This window comes from Lissotriton vulgaris, chromosome 11 (genome assembly GCF_964263255.1).
Source record: "Lissotriton vulgaris chromosome 11, aLisVul1.2, whole genome shotgun sequence".
In the NCBI taxonomy this organism is placed as follows: domain Eukaryota; kingdom Metazoa; phylum Chordata; class Amphibia; order Caudata; family Salamandridae; genus Lissotriton; species Lissotriton vulgaris.
Genome location: NC_141699.1, coordinates 822050938 through 822057722, shown reverse-complemented (window position 1 = coordinate 822057722; position 6785 = coordinate 822050938).

Below are 6785 nucleotides of genomic sequence, written 5' to 3'. Positions count from 1 at the left end.
AGATAAGACCATTTGCGTACTGCGGTGCAATCCCCAGTCGGCAAATGCGGGGTGATCTTATATATGCAGGCATTCAGCGTTTTCCCTGATGTTTGGGGGGTCGATGGGAGAGCCAGGGGCACCCTCCGTGAGTCCCCACGGCCCCCCTGATGCCCTGGTATCTTGGTCCACTGGTTTGTTCTCTGACACTGGTAGGCCCAGGAGGGTCATAGCTTTCTCTACTTCTGTGATGTGATGCGCTCTTTTGAAGAGTTCAAAGGCTAGCCCAAAGGGTTAGGTCCATCCATATTTAATATTGTCCCACCAAAGTTTGTCTGTGACCAGTCAGAACTGATGACGTCGGCCTAAAGTCGCAGGAGCAATGTCTTGGTACACTGTGCTTGTGGCTCCCTGGAACATCAGTGTCAGTTTTCCTGGCAGCCTGTAGAATAGCCTCTTTCGTTTTAAAGTAGTGTAGTTTGGCCTGGACGTCTCTTGGGCACTTCTTGTCTCCCAATGTCTATTTGCCCACTCTGTGTACTCATTTTATTTTGACCTTTATTGTAGTTGTGCCCAGTATCTCAATGACAAGCCCCATCACAAACTCTTCCAGATCTGGTCCCTCCACCCCCTCCTCCAGGTTGCCGACCCTTATGTTGTCTCTTCTAGATCTGTTCTCCTTGTCTTCACTTTTGAGCAGAGCTGCCCGGAATTGCCCCTGAAAAGAGTTTGTGGTGGGCGTCATTAGATGCGTGCGTTTTTCTAGCTTTGAGGCTGTGGTTCCAGCTCTACCACCCTGCCCCCCACTGAATCGATATCTTACCCTGGTGCAACTAATTTCTCATTCAGGTCACCCTTAAGTGTTTCAAGGGAAGTGAGCACGTCTATTTCAAGCTCCTCCCAGAGTTCTTTTTTAAAGTCATGCAAGGAAGTGAGAAGATCTCCTTCTTGAGAGCCATTGTATCTTCCACTCCGATGTCTGTCGGTTATCACTGGAGTCTGTGGGAGCAGAATAGCTGAATAGTATGTTGTTCTGCTGTTTGTTTTTTTAGTCGCATAGAGGAAATCTCTGCTTAGCCAAGTGGGGTCATGGAATATTGACCAGTGGTCCCCTTACCAGCCTTCTCCTAGCTAGACCGGTCCGACCCAGAAGCAAGTTTCGGGGGTGAGCACCTATTAGATTCCACTTGGGGTAGTGTCTCTAACGGCACTGCTGTGGAGGAGCCCCATCAGTTACAGCCTCTGCCGGCCCCTAGCGCAACCAATACATCTCCCCTTCTGTCATTTATCTTCTGGGCCTCCGAGTGAAACCTGCAACCCCCTCAAGGAAGGTGGAGATGCAGTCCCTCCATAATGGGAGCCTCACCTACTCGCTACTTGCAGATCTCAGTGTAAGCTCTCTGTGCGAGCTCATGCTATGTCCCCGGTGTGGCTGCCATCAGCCTCATGTTATTCTCACTGGGTCACGTGTTAGGGTCAGGCACTGTGCCCATAAATATAACTGAAAGACCTCAACGTTCTGGAGGGGCAAATTGCCTTCCAAGTCTTTCCACTCCTGGTGGGCTTCTCCTCCCACAGAGCCCTACTCTGGAATCATTTGCTTCTGCTGGATATCACACACACCTCCAGACGCAGGACCTCTAGCCAACATCCTGAGGTCCGGAACGTCTCCGCAATTAAACTATCCTTTCGTGTGCAAATGATGCATTCACTGGCCTTGCCTCGATCATCTGCCTCTGGAATCTCCTGGCCCCCCGTTGGCCGCCACAATCATTCAGGCTTCCTCCGGTAAGCAAATATTCTTGGGCTGTTGGTATATTGTACGGTGATCATGGCTGTGTCCCTGCAATTCTATATCAGTGATAGTGGAGCTGTCGTGGATCACGTTCACACAGCCATCTTGGCTGGCCACGCCCCCGTCTCCAACTTTTTTAACCAATATACAAAGTTGTTACAGCAGATCACTGATGACTTATGAAGTGGTGGGGGAGTTTTTATTTGCAATAACCACGAACAGGCGCTTCGGTCTGCTCTTTGCAGAATTCACAAGGGCTCTGAAATGGGAGGATTTGGCTTTGAGGATTCGGTCTTTGTATTGTTTTCTCACTTTGCGAAGCTATTCAAACTCAGGTTAGAGGGCGCTAGTCTCCCTTTTTTCTCACATTTTCTAATTAGCTATCTTCATAACATTATTTTGCAAACCAAGGACCAGAGGGTTTTGGTCTGGATAATTTGCACTTCAGGGGTGCACATTTGTCGATAAGGGAGCCCCTGCAGGACTTGTACTTGTCAGTGGCCATGTTAATATCAAGATGAGGCATAATTAAAATTAGCTAAGGAAGGGCCATGATGGCCATGGCTTCTGTGTCAAAGTTTAAATTTGTCTCTGAACCATATTTTTCCTTCTTGGGTTGCCCGGATGTTTTGGTATAAGAGCTGGATAAGGAGAGCGTGATCTCTGTGGTAGGACCAGTCAACTAGAATAGAGTCATATCATTGAAGGCTGGGGGAATTGGAGATCATCAGGTCCAGAATTCTGTGGTGTGTAGGTTTATGGCAGTGTTGTTGGAGATCATTGTCTATGAGAAAGGAGGTAAAAGTGTCCACATAGCTGTCACCCTAGCCTCCACAGTGGATGTTGAAGTCACCTAGGAAGATAGTGTTGTCTGAGCTGATAAATTGAGAGGTGAAGGGATCCATGCATTACTCAATGACGTTTTTGATCCAGTGGATGGTAAATCACATTCAATCTGAAGTCGCAGGTAGTGGATGTGGACATATCTTGTTATGTGGATTCAAATTCCTGAAAATGAATCTTTGGGAGGATCCTGCATCTCAGGGAGATTCTTTGAATGAGTGAGAGACCTCCACCTTGTCTATCTTCCTAATCCCGAGGTAAAATGGTGTAATTGGGAGGAATTAGAATGCCTAGAGAGTGGTTAGATGAGTCAGTAAGCCATGTTTCCAAAAAGATCAGCATGTTGAGATTACCATATCTCTAGACAATGTTTGGCTAGATCAACAATTGTATAGCATGCAGTTCAGGCCGAAGCTGTTGTCTTACTGACTTGACTGTTCAGGGAAGGAAGATGAGACTTGTATCAAATTAAGAGGGGATGATCATACACCAGGATGGTGTGTGTGAGTTTGACCGTGGTCTAAAATGATTGTACAAATTAGGCAGCTCACTGCTGGAAGGAAAGACGTGGGGTGGAGGATTTTGAAGCTGTTAAACTCTCTAGGAGATAGAATAGATATGAATTGACTGGGGAGATTGTGTCTGTTTGGGTCTGGGTAGGTGGCTGCTTCTCAGTATGATGGTAGGATGGGCAAGGGTATGTAAGGTTGATGAGGAGAGCATCAACGAGAGGACAGAGAGTTGCTTTGATGTAACAGAGCCAATGTGTGGATGTCCATTGTTCAAATGAGGTGAGAGAACGAGGAAAGGAGGTTGTTGAACAGAGGCCGGTTATGTTAATCAATTATAGTTGCGATGAGCCGTGGGTTGTTGGTATCAGGTGGTGGGATATGTTAGGACTAAGGAGATAAAGGTGGGAAGGAAGGGGAAGGCTTATGGGATGACTTTGTGGTGGAGAACAGGGTGGAGAAGGCAGCAGGAGGGAGAGATAACTGTTTTGGGAAGTTGGAGTGGAATGGTGTGGGGATGGTCTGTGGGGCATTCAAGGTATGTTGTTGGCGGTCAGCTATGAGTTGTTGGGGGCATATCGTACAGCAGCAAAGTACGGGGTGAAAGGAGTTGTGTGGGTCGACCAGAAGGGAAGAAGAATGGGTTAGGGGTTTTAGTGATAACAGAGAAGTGGATAAAAGAGATTCATCGAAGGGCTTGAGGGCGATTGTGCTCAGAATTGTGTCTTTGGCTTGGAACATGGTTTTCCCATTGTGGTAGACGGAGCTAGAAAGGTTGCCAGGGTGGCCAAAGTGAGAAAATCATTGGAGTTTGCGTCCGAAGGGGATGTTAGAGAGAGGGGAGAATGAGAGAAACTTGTTAAAGGACCTGATCCATAGGTCAGTGATGTGTGTGAAAAGGAGAGGTTGGCTTTTGGGGCACCTTTGCATTGGCAACAGTATTGGTCTGTGAAGAGGGTTTCTGGGAAGCTTCTCAAGGGTTTGTGTTTCAGGTTTTTCATTACATATTTGTAAAGACTTGAGGGTATTTAATCTTGAAAGCATTGGTACCAGATTTGGATCTGTGCGATGGGGGGAGCTAGGGGCAACGGCTGTCACCATCATGTTGAAGGGTGATACTGGATTGAAGGTTATAGGTATGACCTATACACGCATTGCTTGGGTAAAGATGGGTGCAACGTGATTTTATGCAGTCTTACAAAGCACACTGCATTCGTCGGGTAGGAGAAGACTGCATTTAATAGTGTTTGGTAGAGCGAGAGATGAGGCTGGGATTAGTATCCCAATGTCATTGATATGTTGAGCTTGTGGGATTGGACAGTTTTCTAAATCGGTTGGGCTTGTTTTTTTGGGTCGGTGAGCCGGAGCAAACAAGATGGCGATGTCCAAGAGACTTGTGACCTCATTAATCAGCGTTTAGCCCAAGCAAAAGGGTTCTGGTAGCCTGCAGTCAGTATTACCTCCTAGCACACCAAGATATCTGATATTGAAGTTCCACTTCTCATGAAGCTTGTCCAATAACGGAAGACTGATAATATGCAGAAGGTTTAAAAATTATCCAAATTAGCTTTTTCTTAACTGAAGTTAAAGCGCATTTTGTTTTGAAATCTATGTATAAAATCTACTATAGCCTTAGAGCCCGATGTAGCGGGCTCTACAGGCCATTAAAGGTCCACTCCAGCCTTTAACAAGGGAGCGGGCCTTTAACGGCTGGTAGAGCCACTTTAAAAGGGAGCTAGGGTTAATAGAGCATTCTGCCCATTGAGGGCAACATTTTCTAATTTTTTTTTTTTTTTTTTTTTCTAATTTTTTAAAAAACAAAGGCCTCTCGGAGCCCCAGGCGACTTAAACCCACTTGGGCTCCGAGAGGCCTTTGTTCACAGCAGCAGCTGTGAAATGAAAAAAATAGGAATGTTGTTCTAAGGGCTTCTACCAACCAGTAGAAGTCTGGATCACTTTATTGTCTTTAATGGAGCACCCAACATTCCTTTGTTCTAATAAGTGGCATTTGTAAGAGGTAGCCATAAAGTGGAGATAGCCTGCAGAGTACACGTCATCAAGAAGAATGGAAGAGTAAGTTTCTGTGGGTTGTAGGCTTCACTGAAGAATGCATACTACACAGCGCAAACAATAGTAGAGGAGCAAATTTGCACCCGATATCATTGGACCTTGAAACAGGAGTAATGACTTAAGGAGACAGATGAAGCATTTTAGAAAAACCCTTGCGATTGACAATACCTTTTTTTCTCTCAGTTCTTCAGGAGACTAGAGACTTGCTAGAGGTCGGGTGGCAGATTTTAAAACAGCAGTAATAATTACAAGTAATTGAGCGACAGAGAAATAATAAAATAGTATTTGTTCACCACACAAAAAAGAACAAGAGTGGTCAGAATAAATTAATTCCAGTGTTATATTTATTTTTTCTTTTAGTGAACATGACAATGTCAAGCCTGCCAGTAATGTGCCACCTTTTACCAATAAAGGTTGACAGTTGATCCTAAGTCTACCTAAAGCAAGTACACCTTATGTGTATCTCCAGCTAATGAGAAGTGAGCTACTATTCCCTTAAACAACTTTATTAAGTAATTGACAGTGGTGATAGAAATTAAATAATCAGGATAAAAGGCTTTTTTTTTTTTGCACACATACCTTTTCTTAAAGGCTGCCGTTTGGTCTTCTCTGTCAGTATCCAATTATTCCACCATGACTGTGGTCCATCACCTTCCATCATGTGTTTAATGTGAGCATATGTGTTTCAGGTTTGATAGATGAGGATTGCAAAATGGTAGGGGTGCGCTTTGTATGCTGTGTATAATGAGCAAAAAGGCGTAGCCTTCCTGCGGGTTTACCTAATTCTCCGTGTGCACGAAGGACGTGCTGTCCTTTCTTCAGCACCTCCTCAGGTAGAGCTTCTGGTGGAGTGGGGAGAATCGCTATTCCTCCCTTGTAGAAAAGATGTGCCCTTCTCACGCCCCTGCCCCGTTTGCCCTTGAACCCAATATTATCTGGTTGGAGTAAATATCATTCATTTATTTGTCAAGATCAGCTACACTTTGGGGAGCTCGCGTCTGCCAGTGCCTCCAAAGTAAGGCAAACAAAAGTCAAATCAAGTCAACAGCCTGCATTTTGTATATTCGAATAGGAGTCTCTGCACATCAACAGAGAGAAGACCTCTGAAAGGCTAGGTGAGGCCCTGTTCGAGTACAAGGAAAGAAAGCCTTGTTCTCTGGAGCATCTGCCTTGATGATCTGCACAAGGCCCGCCTGATTGCATATTATTCATTGACACTGTGCTGATGAACTGAGTCACACAGGGGTCAGGACAGCCCTGCAGCCGAGTTGCTTAGACTCGCCAATTCATCAGTAGAAATTTAAACAAAAACAGTCACTGTGGTGAGGGAGCACCATCACTGACTGCCTGACAACTTAGGGATTTACAGCTGATCCATCCTCTTCAGTCCAGATCTTGATCTTATATCTCAAAGACCACAGACAGTCACCCTGAATTCAGAAAAGGTGGTGACTGTACTCTAAGCCTCAAACTGTAGTTGCATTGGTTGTGGTTCTTACGAGTGTAAGCAGTCGTTGCTCCAAGTTCACTAGCAATTTTACCTCAGCACTTTTAAGATTTTTGATTTCTCATTTTATAGCTTATATCTT